This window comes from Procambarus clarkii, chromosome 62 (assembly GCF_040958095.1).
Source record: "Procambarus clarkii isolate CNS0578487 chromosome 62, FALCON_Pclarkii_2.0, whole genome shotgun sequence".
Taxonomy (NCBI): domain Eukaryota; kingdom Metazoa; phylum Arthropoda; class Malacostraca; order Decapoda; family Cambaridae; genus Procambarus; species Procambarus clarkii.
In genome coordinates, this window is record NC_091211.1 from 16169323 (window position 1) to 16189042 (window position 19720).

Sequence of the window (19720 nt, forward strand, 5' to 3'; positions counted from 1 at the left end):
TGCAGGCAAAACTTGCCAGAGAATGCACCCCCGAGAGGTCCTCACTACCTGATGTTATAATGGAAGGGGACTCCCCTTCCAAACAGTAACATCTCTCCTCCTCCCCCCCTCCTCACCATCTTTCATACGCCAACAGGAGTCATCAGCAAGGGTAAGTAATAACTTGAACATAGTTTTGTAGTGTAGATTTTGATGAATTTGGTATAAAATTTAGTTTGAAGTGAGGTTTTTGGTAATCGGGAACGGATTAATTCATTTCCCATTATTTCTTATGGAGAAATTAGCTTCGGGTTACGAGCTGTCTCCAGGAACGGATTAAACTCTTAAACCGAGGTACCACTGTACTGTACATTAAGTTATTGCGTGCGAGGGTGAGGAAAATGGCCGATCTCTTGCAGCAAGGTGTTAGATTCTGTATTTAAGATCCATTATATGGTTAACTGTTCTTTTAAAGTTCCACTTGAGGACATGGTTAGCTGTATAGTTATTGTATGTCTTGGTATTAATGATTGTTTTTCATAATTTTACTTTTTTTTTATATAAAAAAAAACTTTATTTTTGGAAAATGGCTTTAGTTTTTATAAAATAGCTTGGAAGAGTTGATGGGTGCAAATACTGTAATGCATACATGTGACACACAAAAGTGTGTAGCTTGTGTATCACACCCATATTACCTCCAGATAATATTTGTGGGCTAGTGAAAAACATGTAACAATTCTGAAAGAGAAGGATTTTTGAGTGATGGGCATGCATGGAGTTGGCTGGGAGAGTAATGAGTATGTGTGGAGTTGGCAAAGTTGTCAGTCTGTGAAGAGTTTGTGTGCATAGCAGCACATGTGTAAGAGTGTGTTTCAGTGTTGAGAGATGTCACTGGTTATTCAATATACACATAAGGTGAGAAGTAGTGTAAAATGTTAGGGGGGAGGTTAACCCAGTGTATAAATAAAAGCAAAGCTATTGTGGTGAAAATCTGGAAGTGGGAGATGAGGTTATGTACTTGAAGTGTGTGATTAGTGAAGTAGAAGTGTATACAATCGAAGATGTGCATAGGGTTAGTCTGGGAAAGGAAGGGGCTGTGCGATGGAAGCCTTGGTTAGAAAAAAGCAATACATGACTAAAAGTGGGCAAGAATGGTTATGCAGTAGTGGCTCGGACTAACGTATAGCTTTGAGACGTAGGCTTAGTATAAAATGAGTGTTCATGTATTTCATAAACTGTAAGATAATGTAAATGTAAAAACTGTAAATGACATTGTAAGGTGGTTTGGAATGCCAAACAGCTTTGGGATATGGTAAACTGGTGAAATGCACAGTGAAGAAGGCTGGCAAGGTGGGCAGACATGGTGAATGTGTGAACACTGCTGGGTGGAAGAGGCTTGTGAGATGGAAAGAAAAGTATACATCTGAAGTGTATTTCACAATGTAAGAGTAGCCCTCTGTGTACACCTGATCTTCCAAAGTGGTGGTTTGCTGCTCTGGATGACCATGTGTGTGTTAATGCTTGCTTATCTATGGTGCTTTGTCTTGTCAATAATCAAATGAATAGATGAGAAATATTTCAAATGTTATTATTTAATAACTATTACCTTGTGTTACTATTATGATCAACTCCACTATTGTTGCTCCTCTGAGAGGATGCCTCCCCAACCCACAGTGGTGGAAAATGGGGTAATGGTATTGGGGTGTGATCAATAGTTAGAGTATGACATTCTATAACTGTGTATACAAATAAAGGTGATTATTGAATGTAAGAGCTGTTAATCATCTGGTTGAGATAGAGGTTGAAGTGCCATCGTCTGCTTTTCAGTATGATTTCACCGGGTGCGGGATATACCTCTTCGTGGCAGCCATGGTCATGTTTTTGTTGGAATTATTGCCATCTTCACTTACAGTAAAATTCTCTACACCGTCTACTCTGCTGGAATTGCTCTGCTTTTCTCAATGGTAGGTTGCTTTTCTAAGGTTAGTATTCTGAAAACCTTAGGATGTTTGTTAAAACTCGAAGATCCTCCATTCAAACCAAATTTGAAGTAAGTGTTTAGCTACACCACTTTCACGTTAAGAATAATAAGTCTCATTACAGCATGAATAATGCACTCCTATTTTTTTTGTCATTTTATTTTGATTTTTTAACCCTGTTCATAGCTTGCAAATCCATATTTTAATTTTGTAATTTTGTTTAATTCCACTTTCCAGTACTAGCAGCCAGACAAGGTACTGCATAAAACTAAATAGACAGAGTTCACTCTTAGTAATAATGTAAATTTTTGGATGCTCAATCAGAAATTTTGTATACATCCTAATGACTGTGGTTTACATGTTTTACTGTAGCTTTATTGTCATCTTGCTTTCACAGTAAAGCTTTTGCATCTTTGGTGCGGGAACTATAAAGTTATTCATGTGTTTACAAGAGAGAACAAAGATCTTTAAAGGGCTGGAAGCGTACTGCCGTCGGCAAATAAATCCAACCCGTCCACTTGAAATTATAGTACTTATAGTAACTATTTGGTCAAAAGTACTAATATGTAGTGATGGACCACAAATAATCCACTTTTGTTCTATTAATTTCATAGTCTGCAAAAAAATAGCTGAAAACTGAACTTAAATATTCCTAGGCCTAGTATAGCATGTATGTACTATATTAAGCCTAGGATTGCTAGAAGCTAGGTTAGGTCAGGTCATGTATTTGTTGCAGATAAATTTCCAATTTGTCCAAATTCAATAATACAAGTCGACCAGAAAGTATTGGTCACTACATATTGTTACTTTCGACCGAATAGTTACTACGAGTATGTACTGTCATTTTAGGAAGATGGGCTGAATAATTAAAACCATAAACACTAACTCATATAATTCAGATATTGGTTTATCTTGGCCCGTTGCCAGCTTGATAATTACTTATGATAGACCGAAATGTCGTCACCTTTTCACATCTCTTAACGTATGTGTTTAGTCTTGTTGCAGCCATGGCATCGTGACTCATTATTTCTAGATCACAATTAAGATGGGATTCCATAGTCAGGCAGCATCGGTAGTAATAATAAAATATTGCCGATTTATATTTCCTAGACTAAGTTTTCAGATACTTTTCATGATTTATATTAGTGAGTCATTCTGAATTCCTGATGAAAATTGTATGATATATATATATATTAGTTTGAAGGCTGTCACACTTTGTGAAGGAGAGCGCAGTACCTGTTCTGCAAAAAGTTTTCATGTGTGGTACTGATTATTAGACTGTCTATGGGACATGAGTTGATAGTTTAGTTTAGTAATTAAAGAGTTGAGAAATTGTGGAACTAGCAGAAATGTTTTTTTAGCTACCTGTTCACCAATGTGTTATGCCTCATGCAGCAGTGAAGTGATATGGCAGGTATAATAAACAAATAAATAAATGTGAACTGTCATACACCTACACAGACCCTGTGTATTTAATCCAGAATGTAATCCTGGAATGAAGAGTTATCAGGTATTATATACGTGGTGATTGAAGGGCATGTCCACAATCTGCACAGTCAAATGACTTGCTAGAGCAGAGGATATGGTAGGAAATGCTTAGTGAGCATAATAGAGCAAAGGTAGCATCAGCCAGGAAAATGTTGGTGGATTGTGAGCATCTTCAAATCTAGGAATTCCACCACAATGCTCACGACTTTTTAATCACTTGTTTCGTATCTGAAATACTGATCAATACTCGACTCCCATTTCAAGGCATGGCTATCTTCATACCTTGAGGTAGTTCCGAGGATCAGTGTCTCTGTGGCCCGGTCTCTAACCAGGCCTTGTAATGGTTGTCACATCCAACAACCAAGCTGTTGGATGTGGATCCAACATCCACATATGAATTACAGCCTGGTTGATCAGGTATCCTTTGAAAGTGTTTTGAAATAAGAAATGTATCATATAATATGTACATGGAAGGTACTGGATGGCTGGGTTCCAAATTTGCACAGTGAAATAACAACATACTGGAGTGAATGACGTGGAAGAAAATGCAGAATAGAACCAGTTAAGCGCAGGGGTGCCATAGGCACAATCAGAGAACGCCGTATAAACATCAGAGGTCCACGGTTGTTCAATATCCCCCTAGCAAAAGTGATAAATTTTGTTGAAGCAAAAGTGGAAGTCTTCAAGAAAAAACTGGATTGTTTTCTGCAAAACGTGTGAGGGGACCAATCAGGATGTGGTGGATATGTGGGCCTGTGGGCCACTCCAAGCAACGGCCTGTTGGATCAAGCTCTCACAAGTCGAGCCTGGCCCCGGGTTGGGCTTGGGGGAGTAGAACTCCCAACCCCCATCCAGGTACAATCGAGGTATATTGCACTCGGACACAATTTACTGGAGCTGTCTTGCCACTAAAATGTACTCTAGAGAAGAGACAAGGGCATCATATAATACATGCATGGGAGAAACTTGGAGGTCAGGTCCTAAATGTGCAAAATAAAATGACTTTGTGGAGCAGATATGGAGGAAATAGATAAATTAGATCCAGTAACAGTAATGTTACTTTACACATTAAATACTGGTGCATCTATTTTTTTAAATTCTTGTGTAAGTTTAGAAGGATGTGTTCTGCTAGACATATCATCCGTAAGCTCAAATCCTTGTATGGGATGCATTTGCCTCCAAGAAACAGATTCCAAGTTACAGTGGGATGCAGTCTCTTGCCAGCAGGAAAGTATGCCATGGGGACGTCCTCGATACCTTGACAGGTCGGAGGGTCCTCACTGTCCTAAAGGGTGGATTTTAAATCCTGCCTGAATATGAGAGGCAAAACTGTTTATAGCTTCATGCTATCCATTTCTGTACCTAGATGGGACAAAAATGGTAGGGCATGTTTTCTTTTGTGTGATGCCTCTTCACCCTCATGTAAATAGGTACCTGGAAGTTGAGCAACTGTCGTGGGTTGTATCCTGGGGAAGGTCAGTTGTTTTCGACGATGAGAAATATTGTCTTCCGTGCACGGTGGTCAGTCCATATACTGTTTGCCTTCATCTGGAAGTCGTTTACTCGGCTGGTTGTCTTTGGAAACAATGTAACACTTGTTTGGTCACTTGTGGCTAGGGTCCAGTTCCATTGAAGAGTTGGAAACCTTTCAGAGCATGGCATGCATTTCAGGCTCCTAGTTGTTACCAGCATACACTTTCTCTGTAACCCCCAAAGGTCAACTAAGCTCTTATATCTTCCCTTGCTAGGCTTGGTGGGTTGGGCACAAAGTAAAAAAAAATCTCATAATTTGTATATCTTGTTATTATACCCATGATTCTTGTGTAGTGAGTAACTATGCCCACAAGTGCTCCCTATACAGGATTCTCTCTGGACAAGGAAAGTAATCCAGCCGGATCACAGAACTTGGTTCCATCCAGTTCAGCCACCTGTTTGAGAATAGAAGAAAGATTGAGACTGTTAAGAAGATGTAATGGGTGACAGGCTCTGGGCAAAGGGGCAGGAAAGAGAAGCGCTGTGATTGAAGCAAGGCTGCGGGTATTTATATCTGTGCATATGAAAATTGCCAAGTCATAGTTTCATACATGCATATTTATACATACGTATGTCCATACATGCTTACAGTGCATACATACACATGTATGGCAAGGAAAGGGGGGCAAGGTTTTGCTGCTTTTGCCCACTCGCCAATGACATAGACGAGGAGTAAACGTTACCTTTTATTCCTTGATGAAGACATGTTAAGGTGCAGCAGGCAATGCAGAATGTTTAGGAGATGCCATAATACAAGAATGTAATACAAAAAGGTGCATAGAACATAAGAGAACTGAAATTGAGTGTGTAAGTGATAAAACCATTGTCCAAAAAATTAATTAATTTTTGGTTAACTAAACATGTCAAAATAGCTAAACGTAAATATGGGAATTGCATAGCTCCCGGGTGAAAATTTTTCAAAGATTTTGAGACCCTTTTTTAATATTACTGTATTTAAAAAAAGTATTGTGTAGCAACATTAAGGTACAGAATCAGGAATACTTCCCTTTTTTCCTGTAAACTTTTATTATTCCATCTCGTGATCTAAATATTTGGGTTATCTGAACACACTATTGTGTATTTGTGGTTTCTCGGGCTTTGATTAACTGGATTAAATGTCCTAATAAAAAACAATTCTGCTTATTCAGATTTGTGATCATTAACTGTAACACGTTTTATAAAAATATACAGTAGTTAATTAGTTTAGTTCATTCATTATGCACCCCATACCCATCTTGTGGGTGGTAGTGGAAAGGGTTACAGAGGCACATAATGGGCTCAGGGACTGTAGCTGTAAGTTTTTTATGCAGTAAAATCCTCAAGTCTTTGGACGATGTAAACATCTGGGTGATCTGGTAGAAATCTGGTCCTAATTTAGGTGGATAAATGCAAAATTACTATTATTTAATATTTATTTACTGTAATTAAACCAAAAGCTGTGTCGTGTTTGTATGTGACAATTATCGTGTGTAGTTTTCAGAACATCTTTACTTTTAAGGCAATCTTTTTATTTTGGGAGGAGGTTGAGGGGGTGGGGGGGGGGAGTTAGAGCTAGAGGTTTGTACCGCAAGAGTGCATTTGTTGCTGTAATATGATTGGCACCTCCACATGTGCCAAGTACCCAGGTAGTTGTACAGAAAATTATGCTGGAACTTCAATATATGTTTTAGGCCAACACATCACTTGAAAGAGTAATCTATAACCAGGATGCAACAAAATAAACTGGTAGTTATATATTTAGTATCCCGGTTTGGTGCCTTCTATTGATAATTACTTACTATATATTTAGTAAATAAACTGTTGTGTTAGGTTGGAAAATGCTGTTCATTTGCAGCTTTTTCAGTTAAAATCTGTTTTGTAAGGGAATTGAACATACAAATGTGTGCCATCAAAATGCTTAATTTTGATGGCAATTGTAATCACAAGGATTTTGGTTCAGCAGAGCATGTTTATCTTGGTTTTGAAATTTCTTGCATTTTGTTCCTTGTCAGTAATGGTATGGTCTCTTGAGATTGAAATGGAATGGTCTAAAATTTGTAATCCATTGACAGTGGATGATCTCTTGCTTAATTGTGAGCAGCAGTTGACATTGGTGTTCTGTGTTTCAGTACCTGGTGTTTGACACTCAGATGATCGTGGGTGGGCGAAAGCACGAGATGTCTGCCGAGGAGCACATTTACGGTGCTCTTGTTCTCTACCTTGACGTTATCAACATTTTCTTAGCTCTACTTTCTCTCTTTGGAGGGAGAGATTGAGGACTAAGACAGAACACAAGGAATGTGATGAAGTGTTGCAACAAGCATTTTGTCACAGTAGTCATAGGTTCAGTGAAAATTTATAATTTGAAATATTTATATACTTATATAATAATGTAGAGAATCAATAGTATATATATATATAGAATCCTAAGCCTTATAATGAGGATAATATTAGTAATTCATAGAATTAAGGCCATAAACTGATGCTTAGTCCTCATTTAATACAACTTCTTTTAAAGTTCTAACAATTTCTTCTGAAGGTGTTCTAATGCCAAATTAAATGACAATCTTTCCATGCAAATTCTGAATTTTATTTTTTGTTTTTTTGACACACACATGGGGTCAGAATTTCCACATTCATACTGTGAAAAAAATGTCGATACTTTGAAAAGTGGGGAGAACCATTAACGTAAAGCAAGTTAAGAGAGACGGGTGGAGAAGAAGATGGGCATGATATGATGCAAGTGACTCGAGGCCTTGGTGGCACACTTACAGTAGTCTCCTGACTAATGCATTTCTCACAGCCAAGAAACATCATCTAGTAATGCCCACTACTAATTTTTTTTTTTAATGCAGGATGTAATTTGTTCAATTTCCTTTTATAATATACAATGATCCATAATTATGAATACTTGATTGATGTGGGGACTTTGTTCATTTTGAATATTCAAAACATAATTATTTTTGTAGTTTGTAACATTTTTGGGATTATGGAAAGCCTATTTAGTTGTATGCAAAACCACCATTTTCCATGTTGGATAGTTATATAAATGGCCTACCAGACACGTGTGTCATTCTAAAAGTCATAATTAAATTAGTTCTGAAATACTAATAACTTCCTGAGCCTTATTATTTATGACAATAAATATAACAAAAAAATATTAGAAATAATACATTGCAGCAACATCGAATTCCTTGGATAATGATACTTCATGTCTCGCTATCTGCCAGCATACCATCTAGTTTAATGCAAAAAGACATTTCTTGCGATTCCTTCATTAAAGCTCCACATAATGTTCACATATACATATTTCATGTCTTTCCTTCCACATTGTATCTAATGCCTGAACATGCACGTGACTGATTCTCTTAGCTCATATTCACATGCCAGTTAGTAGTGTTCCCCGATGACGTAGCCCATTCTCTTGATTACCAGTCGGTACAAATGCAATGGGTTTGCCCAACCAGAAACGTCAGAACCTAGGCAACCCATTAACCTACTGGATCAAATAATAATTAGACCCATTAAGCATAAATATGCATCGATTTGAATTTCTTTAAACGACGGCAGATTTTACATTGGGGTCGACGGAGTAAAAATGTAGTTGTCAGTAAGAGAACAGGTTGGATAGTGCCATATTCCTTTGTCTTCATTCTCCATACTCAGTATCATCAGAGCTGCATGCATCCTTAAATTTATAATTTATATAGAAATTGACACTGGTATTGGAAGTGTACGACCAGGCTCTTACTTTCAGTAGTGTAGGTTGGAATCATTTAGTGAATTATTACTTAAGGGTGTTAAATAGCAATTACTGGTACAGTATATAAATTATGCAGGCTTAAGGGGGGATTTTTATTTATGTAGTTATTAAAGGTCTGAAGGGATTTAGGTAACTTTTTTGCTAATGTTTAATTTTAAATTCTATTCCTTGATTTTTGATTTACAAAATGCTGTAGTGTTAGTTATTAAGACTTGCATAAGTGTGATTATACAGTACAGTATTCTGAATTAATATAGTACAGTATTATATTTATAATTTCCTGGAACCGTAATTTAATTTAAATTGTTTTCAATTGGTACTGTATTGACTATTATAGTACTGTATAATAGTATTGACTATTTAAAATGTCCTTCTGTTACTAAATTAATATTAAAAGGATTTTCATATACAAAAATAAGATATTTTTCTATATTTAAATGTCATGATTAAGTTGTACTTCATAGTTTTATGCAGAACCTCAAATGCATGATGTGTGTCTTGGGAGTACATTTGAGGTACAGGAATGTGCAGTGGATGAATGGCCTCATGGTGGGAAGTATACCATTTTTTGCAGTGGGGGAGCTTTGTTGCACTTAGACTTCTCTACAGTTTTAAACTTGTTCTATTAATATACTATCAAGTTTGACAGTTGATCAAATAAGTTAATTGAATAATTTGCTCAGATAAATTTTTAATACTTTGTCATAAATTTGACTTCAAATTCAGTTGCATGAATTATGTTGGTTGTTTCTGCTAGGACTAAAGTCTGAAAAAAATACTGAATTATATATTATGGTTTCAGTATAAGCTAAACAAAAAAATGTTTAGGAAGAGGAATCACATTTGCTTGTTCTCCCCAGTATCTTGTGTACGATACGCAGATGGTGGTTGGCGGACGCAAGCATCAGATATCTTCCGAGGAGCACATCTATGGTGTGCTGACGCTCTACTTGGACATTGTTTACATCTTCGTCAATCTCCTCTCTCTCTTTGGCTCCAAGAATTAGACATTTTAGGTTTATCCTTTTCTTTGTTTAATTTATATAGGTGGGAAAGCTTTAAAATTTGATTGGATTGTAGAGTATATCCATTTTATGGTGAGCTTCATATAAAGGTTTTGTATTTGAGGCATTCATAGTTGTCATCTTTGCTTGGAGAGTTAATATCTTATTCTAACATGTATACAGTTGTCCTCTTATTTTTCTGATGTTTAGTTTCTTTTTGAATATCACTTAAACCATATAAAAATGTGGCTTACTGTAAACCAATACTTTTTGTGAAGCTCATGACTAGGAAAACTAATTTTGTACCTTTATAAATTGTTTCTCCAAGCTCATTAAATTGCAGTGTATTGAGTTAAACTATTATAAGTTAACCAAAGAACTAGGTTATTTAACCCTCTATTGACAATTTTTGAAACCGGCATTAATCATTCATTAATACTCGAGGTAGTTAAATACAGAAGGCTGAGAGGGTAATAATTACTTATGCCTCTTGATTGTAAATTGTTCTTCCAGCAGTGGCTTAAGTTCCATAGAGCAAGGTACCAAGTCCCTAAATGTGTTGTTAATTATTCTTGATATAATGTTGCTTCCTAAATCTTTGATATTGTGATGACTGAAGCATAACATAGAATTTGTATTTGACATTTAGCGTCAGTCTTGTCTACAGTAGAAGGCTGATCTTTGTTAATTCAGTCTCTCATTTTTGCTGAGCATGGTATGATCATAGACAAAAATCATATGATTTGTCTGGTTTCAAAATATTCATCAAGATCAAATTCCATGATGCATCATGGAAACGTCTTTGAAAGAATGTTGAGTACTTAACATTTGCATTTGTATCTCTCAAACTTTTTTTTTTTTTTTTGTTTGCAATAGAACTAAACTTTGATGGATATAAAGTAGTGATGTCTTGCACTTAAAGATTAACTGGTTAGGCTTTCTATTACCAAGTTATTGTTTGTTTTAGTGAGACACATTTGAATTTGTTACTTTTGTGCAGCAATTATTGTATCGCCATGTGATTTTTATTTTATTTTATTTTTGAAAATGATAGAATGTATACTTGGGTATATTTTAATAAAGCATTCAAGTTGATAAAAAGTGATGTTTAATGTGTTGAAATGTTTACATAGCAGCAGAACTAACTTTTATTTACTCTTACATATAATGACAAATTTATTTTGGTAATATTTGAAATTTAGAAAACAGCAGTGTAGTAATGCATCATCCTGAATTGTTTTCAGTAATATATGCAAGCATTACATTATAATAAATGGAGTACAGTACTGTATATATGAAATGTAATCACTTTAATATAGAAAGTAGTGTACACTGCTTATTATTGTGGTGGTTCTGTGCTGGCTGCTATTACTTGCTAACTATTGTGCTCGTTCGCATGACTTAAGAATTGACTGGTTGATATTGATCATTTATCATTGGTTTGAGTATATTTGCTTACCTTCCACCAAGTTAAGCTTGTATTATTAGATGAAAGCAAAATAATTGAGTGCAATTGACTTGTTTACCACCCAACTTATAAGATCAAAGTTAATGTTAGTCATTCCATTAAATATAAATTGTGTGGCTGTTTAGATGGTTCTCGTCTTGCATATTTTGATATGTATCTTGTGTAAGGTACAGTAATATGCAGGTGTTTATGCTAGAGTGACTGGCCTGGTAAGTGATGTGTTGGCTGGCCTGATAAGTGATGTGTTGGCTGGCCTGGTAAGTGATGTGTTGGCTGGCCTGGTAAGTGATGTGTTGGCTGGCCTGATAAGTGATGTGTTGGCTGGCCTGATAAGTGATGTGTTGGCTGGCCTGGTAAGTGATGTGTTGGCCGGCCGGGTTTCAGTTCTGTGCGAGTGTGGCTCGGCTCCTGCAGGTAATGTGTATCGAAATTATTATATAAAATAGGTTAAAACTTTTTTTTTTTTTTTTTAGCAATTATTGGCCGAGGAAATTATATTGCTTATGCTGTTACCATATTTTTTTTGTGAAATGTATTGTGAACATAAACTACAGCACCTTTAGTTCGTTAATTCATTTACACATAAAACAGTGGCAGTATTATTGAACATTAATAGTGGTGTTTGGTAATTGTGAGAGGTAGAAGTGGTAACAAAGCAACTTGGTGAAAGAAACAATACATACAGTAGGTGTACGACACGGAGGAGCCGTAACCCAGGAACATGGATGCAGTGTGCTTAAAACATTAGATTTCTAAATGCTCTTAAATTACCTATAATTTCACTAACAGGTAAATCTATTTTTATTGAAGTTTTACATTGTAATTATTTAAATTCATTTGCTGTTATAATTGAGCATCTCGATATCACTTTTTGGTGCAAAAAGAGAAGACTCTGCAGATGGCCTGTGTTAGCCCATGTGATGCAGATCTTATTTATGGCAACTGCTTCCTGTATAACTAAAACTCAACTTTAATGTAATATTACCCGTAATATTAAAAGAATATATGGACTATACCATAGCATGACTTATATCATGGTTAATTATATCTTCGCAAGGTATCTGCATGAGATTTTTTTTAGATCTGATTTATATAAAAAAAATGTTTACCAGTTTTGAGTATCCAGTTGTTTACTGGACTATAAGGCTGCAAAAAGTTTAGGAAGGAACTGTGTATTACCTCCAAGTTTTTTGTCATGTGTATATGTTTGTATGATTAGTATTTATAGTGACAGCATTGTGATAGGTGACATGCTCTTAATAAAGTTGTCAACCCATAAGTTATATTCTCAAGAGTTTAGAAATGGGTCTCACGTGTGAATACTTGGCAGTAATGGAAAACCTTGTTGCTAGGTAATGCATATTTATAATGAGACTATTCCATGTATACTTTAATAAAAGTTTTGAGAACAGCTATAGTGGAACAGTAAGTTGAGAGTAGACTTTATTAGAGGTAACATTTTGCCTGCCGTGTCATCTCTAATAAAATATAATTTCAGCAGTCTTTATCGGCTTCGTTCTCGGTGTTTTGAGCCGTGTTCAACTCTGAAGTACGGTTTGTTTATATGATATTCATGTTTATAAAGTATCTAAGTGAGGATTAACCATATTCTGTGTAGCAAAGTGTAATCTAGTTTTATATAACAATAGGAGACAAATCTCAAAGCAGGCATGGATACGGATTACTGTTTAAAAGAATTTATAAATATACCTTTGATGTTCAGTTCACAAATCATAAAATTAACTCTTGTGATTGTCTTGTAATATTTCTTGGTTGGCATATTGCTGCTGGGATTTGGCAGGTGCTGTTGTTTCACAGAATCTCTTCACTATACACCTGATCAAATATCTCATTTTTTGTCTTGACATTTTAAAGTCGTAAGATCCAATTATTATTCTTGAACTATTTTCTTAGGTATTTACAGAGGGTGTGATGACACACGTGTGATTACTCGGTACTAAATAATTAAGATACAGTATGGTACATCAGAATTGCTACAATATGCAGACAGGTACTATATTGTTTTCAATATTTTAAGATAATTGTGCATATTAATATTACTAAAGACCAATATAAAAAGATTGCTATGGGGATATTTTTTTTTTTTGCAAGTTAATATAATATCTAATTTTTATTAAATGTACTATATAGTTTCTCATGCGTTACACTTCACAAAAACCCAATATATGTTGGATTTGGCAGGGCGGTTTAAAGTAAGTGTTTGTAATAATACATAATAAAGATTTTTAGTCAGACTAAGTCATTTATATTCCTGCTATGATTAACTGCATATGATTTAAGGAAATGTAAAATACAGGTATAGAAAATTGTTATTTTTTATGGGTGACTAAACCCAAGCCTAAGAAATGTATTGATTGTTTGCATTTATTCTCTATGGTTCTAATCAATGTTATAAGTACCTCCTCATGGGCACTACCTTGGCATGGCGAGGGGGATATTTGTGTGTTATTTCTATAATGGGTGAGAGTAACTGCTTTCCCTTGTCTATGCGAGCTGTGTGCAATTGAGGATGCAAAATAAAATTAGGCTTCTAGCTGGGTTATGAAACCACCCATTGGAGGGCTTGCTCTGTGGATGTAATATTATTTGGGCAGAGGGGGTTCGTTCTCATGTCTTGCCCTCCTTTCGGGTATTGTCCCATACTTCTTGGGGAACGGATAGGCACGCACTACTCGCTTTACATTCCCTTCTCGTTGTGTCTAAGCTTGATTATGGTTGCCCTGCTTACTCGTCTGCTTCTCCTACTCTTCGCCGTCTTGATGCTTTGCACTATACTGGGTTGCGCCTTGGTTCTGGTGCCTTTCGTTCAACTCCCGTCCTCAGCTTGTACGTTGACACTGGCTTCCTATCTCTCCAGGACCACCGTGATTGCAACTGTCTTTGCTATCTTGCGCGGTCCTTGCAACATCCTTCCTCTCGCCTCTGTCGTGCTTTAACTTTTACCCCTCCTGTGGTTCCTGTTCCTCTTCACCATCTCCCTCTTTCTGTCCGGTTATCTCGCTTACGGGATTTTCTTTCAGTTCGTATTTCTAATATTTCTCCTTGTGTTGTTCCTTCTTTGCCCCCGTGGAGAGTCCCCCTAATGCAGTTTTGTACTTCCTTGACCCGCATCACAAGCTTTTACCCCTCCTACGGTTCTAAAATGCCTTTCCCTTGAGCACTTTTCTTCTCACTCCCGCTCCGTTTCCATCTTCACCAATGGGTCTAAGACTGCGGACAGTGTTGGCTACTCTATTGTTTTCCTGATTGCACTTATATGTGTCACTTACCTCCGGAGACTAGCATCTTCACAGCGGAACTTTATGCTATTCTCTCTGCTCTTCGTCTCCTTTGTTGTTGTCTATCTTCCTTTGTCATTGTTGACTCTCGTAATGCCCTCATAGCTCTCGGGTTCTTTAATCCGGTTCATCCAATGGTTGTCGAGATCCAGCATTGGCTGTTTCTTGTTCACAGTAAATTTAAGTTAGTTGAGTTTTGTTGGGTTCCCAGCCATGTTGGTGTCTCTTTAAATGAGCGTGCGGATGCTGCCGCCAGGGAAGCTGTCCGCTCTTGTTCCATCTCTCGTAAAGGTATTCTTTATTCCGACTTTTACCCGGTTATCCATTCCTCCATCCTTACCCGTTGGCAGGCTTGTTGGTCGTCTGTTACTGGTAACAAACTGCGTACTCTTAAGAGTTTTGTGTCCTCGTGGCCGTCCTCCTACCACCGTAACCGGCAATGGGAAATAGCTCTGGCGAGGTTGCGTATTGGCCATACTTGCTTAACTCATGGTCACTTGATGGAATGCTGCCCAGCTCCTTATTGTCCTAATTGCATTTTCCCTCTTACGGTCGTGCATATCCTTGTTGAATGTCCTGACTTCCGGGACGAGCGTGTGTCTTGTTTTCGGCTGTCCCCCGCGGTTGCTTGTCCCTCGATAGTATTCTTGGTGACTTGGATACTTTTGATATCGTTCGCCTTAGGCGTTTCTGTTCTCGTATTGGCATCCTTGGTGATATTTAGCGCCCTCTGATTATCCCGCACATTTAATGGTGCTACATAGCTTTCTCGGTTTGGTGCCTTCTTTTGATAATTACTCACTCACTTTCTCATGTATAGGCATATTCTTGGTTCAATGCCCTTCCCAATTGAAAAGTGGAAGTGCCACTATGGACGAAGTACCCGGTCTGCATTGACTCAAACTGTACCCCCCTAGTTACCCTGCTAGGTTGCATCACATGGCCCCAGGATCTAACCCAAGAAGTGTGCCTCTGGAAGATCTGGTCTCTCACCCCAGGGGGAGCTTCCTCATGGCTCCATGGCTGCTGCTCTTGGGATTTGACTTGACACTGCCAACTGATTACCCTGTTTTAAGATATAATTGAGTTATTGACCCATGTATAGGATGCAACTCAGTTTTAGCAATTTGTCTAACACTCAAGTTTTAACTCAGTAGTGGGCGGGGGTGTTTCACCCACTGTAGAACAGTTCCCAGCCTGATGTCATAAACAAAGGCCAAAGTCCATTCCATGCACCCGCCAAACCCTGTTTATGAATGAAAAATGGTTTACACGCACAACTCGTCCTCAGACCAAGTCCATTCCAACCAGCGGTTGACCCCAAAAACGCATTCATAAATTTTAACATGCTGTTCATTCAAAACTAGTTTTCTCAAACATAAATTAATATTATTTTATATTACCATATTGTACATGTTTAGGCACTGGTGAGGTGTTTAGGTTCTGTTGGCAGTTATTTGTATTTGTAGTATGTAGGTGAAGCATTTACAGCGTTGTGGTTCGAACAAAATTCATCAGTGAAGCACTTGTTCCGGAAGTGTTCAAACATCATCGGTTGTGAGTAGTGTGTAAACTGTTTTTCATTCATAAACGGGGTTTGGCTGGTGCATGAAATGGGCTTTGGGTCTTTGTTTCAGCCCATCCTCCAAACAAAGACCAAAAAGTGATTCCATGCACCCGCCAAATCCTGTTTATAAATGAAAAATGGTTTACACACGATTGATGTGAGATTGATTGATTTACTCAACTGATGAGGTGCAAACACTAACGGAACAAGTGCTTCGCTGATGAATTTTGTTCGAGCCACAACGAGCACGCATGTACCACACCCACATACTATAAATGCAAATAATCGCCAACAGAACTTAAAAACCTAACCTAACCTATGCCTTTATATGTACAATATGCTAATACTGTATATTATAATATTAATTTATATTTGCGAAAATTCAAGTTTTGAATGAACAGCACGTAAACATTTATGAATGTGTCTGTGGGGTCGACTGCTGGATGGAATGGACTAGAGTCGAGGACGGGTTGCACATACCACAAATACAAATAATTGGCAACAGAACATAAACATCTAACCTAACCTAACCAGTGCCTAAATATGTACAATTTGCTAATATAAAATAATATTAATTTATATGAGAAAATTTCTGTTTTGAATGAACAGTGTGTTAAAATTTATTAATGTGTCTTTGGGGTCAACTGCTGGAAAGAATGGACTTGGTCTGAGGACTGGTTGGTCTTCCCATTGGTTTTTAAAATGGATCTGAAATACAGTTGACCAAGAAGTTGATATTCAGTCCAATAAAACATATGGCAATGATTCAATCATTGCAAACTTCCAAACATGCAAATTCCTTTCACATTTCTGATGTTCTAAAAATGTTTTGGATTAAATTATAATACTATGCTGGAATTTTAACCGAGAGTCCACTGTAGTCTGAAAGTTATTAAGCACTTGGATTATATTATTGCTTCACGAAATCTCTCAAACATTATTTATTTCATTAGATTCTGCAGCGCTTGTAATAATGAGTTTATTCATTTTATTTTTAGTCTACAATATTTTAGTGCAGTGGGATGAGTGTGTCTAGCAACTTTTACAAGAGAACTAGATTGAAAGGATAAAACAGCATGATCAACAACCATATTTATGTTTTCAATAAATTATAGTGGAAATGAATTTGAAAGATGAACCTGTAGTTGGGAACAATGCGGGTCAGTGCTGGCAGATTCCAGGGTGAGCTGGCAGCAGAACCGTGTGGTGTGTGGTTGCAGGTGCTGCTGAAGAAGAGATGTTCTGGTGGTGGCTTGAGGCTGGGTACCTAGCATATTTATTGTCTGGTGGCTTGGCTAATGGAAGAATACACACATAGCTTTAGGATTGGCCAGCCATGGATCAATGACAAGAGGCCAATGCAAGCAGTGGTCACTACTGGCACATAGGAAGAGAGAGATGAGTCTGTAGATGTTGGCGAGATGAAATTCATGAATTCCAGTTACTGGCACAGGGACTAACTTGCAGCATATAATTTTGAACGGTACTGTATTTGTGGCTTTCATGCGATGTAATCTTCAGCAATAGTTCTGAATATGGACTTTTGAGGGCTTAGGAACACAACCTTATTTCTTCCATTACCAGAATCTTAGGTTCTATGTGGATTGAATTTTGCACTTTTCCATGGAAACATGCTCTATGTGACTTGAGGACTACTGTACAGAATAATGTAAACTTGCGTAAGCAACAGATATTTTTGTTTTCATGTACCAAGTCAGCACAGCATCAAATGAACTTGTGTCCAAGTAGCAGTGCTCCGTGAAACACCAGATAACTGCATGGAACACATAATTTATTTAACTTGATACATGAGGGTTGATAAAACACTTTCTGTATATATTTATATATTTATTGTAAAATTATATAAAACTTGAGTATGAATTTTCCTAGAAGACTTAACAAGAAGACGCTTTTACATTATGAAATGGAGAGAAAGGAGACTTCACAGAAAAAATTCTTTGTGAGCACTCTTAACAGACACAACACCATTGATGTTTTTGTACTTTTTAAGTTTACACATGAAATGGACAGCAAAATTCTTGCCTCTTATAGTTAAGAAATTTTAAATGGTGGGACTGATTCCTCATTTTCCAGTAAAAACTGGTAATTTGGCTAAAACGCCAAGAACAGTGCGTCGTTGGGGAAATGAGGCGATAAACAGTATGAATCTAACAAATGGTATACAATTACCACTGGCTTGTGGATAATACATCAATATACAATACCAAACAAGGAAAAAATTTGAAATATTTTTTATACAGGATTTTCTACAAAGACATTATCAGAAAATAAGAAAATGCAAAATATGTATATTTTTAGAATAGTAATCTGAATATAAAGTCTTTTATATTTATGTTTAAAAAAATACTAAAAAAAAAAGCACAGCCATAATATATCACTCATACATGTATATATAAGAGAAGATTTGTATCTAGATGAGCTAATATGCCTATAGGTCAGCTTGTAATACTAGAAAGTAATAAACCTCATATTCATGTTATAATTTGAATATGCCTAAAAAAAATACTGCAGTTACATATTTTCTAAAATGATTTTATGAAATCAACCAAGAATTTATTTTGTATAAGAAAAACAAGGTATCATACTGTATGTACAGTATTTGAACATGAAATACAGAACACTTGATTTTTTTAATACATGAAGAAACTGATTTATATAATTAGTACTGTATTTGTATAAGTTTGACAAGTGCGTTATAGTATTTCCTGCTGTACGCCACACTCGACTTGCTGGGTCAGCTACTACACAATCTCTAAATATGCACAGTAAATCTACTTCAAGTTCAAGTACGATTATTGAGACAAAAAAATATATCTCAAAGGGATAAAGTAGCTTAGGCTATTTCTACCCTCCTAAGTAAATCTACTGTCCATTCCATTCTTAAATACTCCACCATATTTGTCAAATAACAACATCCCAAAATATGCAAATGGTGATTAAAACTAAGTTGATGAATAATACTGTACTTTTATATGTCCACGTACATGAGCACATGGATTCACCCTAACATGTCATGTAATCAAAGATGCTCTCCTCAAAACATTAAAGACAAAGCTTGCAACCTGAATAAAGAATTATTTAAATCCACACTGAAGACAATTTTTTCATATTTTTATTTCATCTACACAACTATAAAGTATTTTAGGGATGATTTACAGAAGGTGTAACATACATACATACATATATATATTATATATATATGTCGTACCTAGTAGCCAGAACGCACTTCTTGGCCTACTATGCAAGGCCCGATTTGCCTAATAAGCCAAGTTTTCCTGAATTAATATATTTTCTCTAATTTTTTTCTTATGAAATGATAAAGCTACCCATTTCATTATGTATGAGGTCAATTTTTTTTATTGGAGTTAAAATTAACGTAGATATATGACCGAACCTAACCAACCCTACCTAACCTAACCTAACCTATCTATATAGGTTAGGTTAGGTTCGGGAGCCGGAAAAGTTAGGTTAGGTTAGGTTAGGTAGGTTAGGTAGTCGAAAAACAATTAATTCGTGAAAACTTGGCTTACTAGGCAAATTGGGCCTTGCATAGTAGGCTGAGAAGTGCGTTCTGGCTACTAGGTACGACATATATATATATATATATATATATATATATATATATATATATATATATATA

General features: G+C 36.5%; 1 long non-coding RNA gene across 1 annotated transcript; it reads left to right on the forward strand.

Annotated features, from left to right (window-relative positions):
- Positions 1–65: 65 nt before the first annotated feature.
- Positions 66–13448, forward strand: LOC138354266 (uncharacterized). Its single transcript, XR_011223511.1, has 2 exons — positions 66–1943; positions 7088–13448. It is a non-coding gene; the product is annotated as an uncharacterized lncRNA (long non-coding RNA).
- Positions 13449–19720: the final 6272 nt, after the last annotated feature.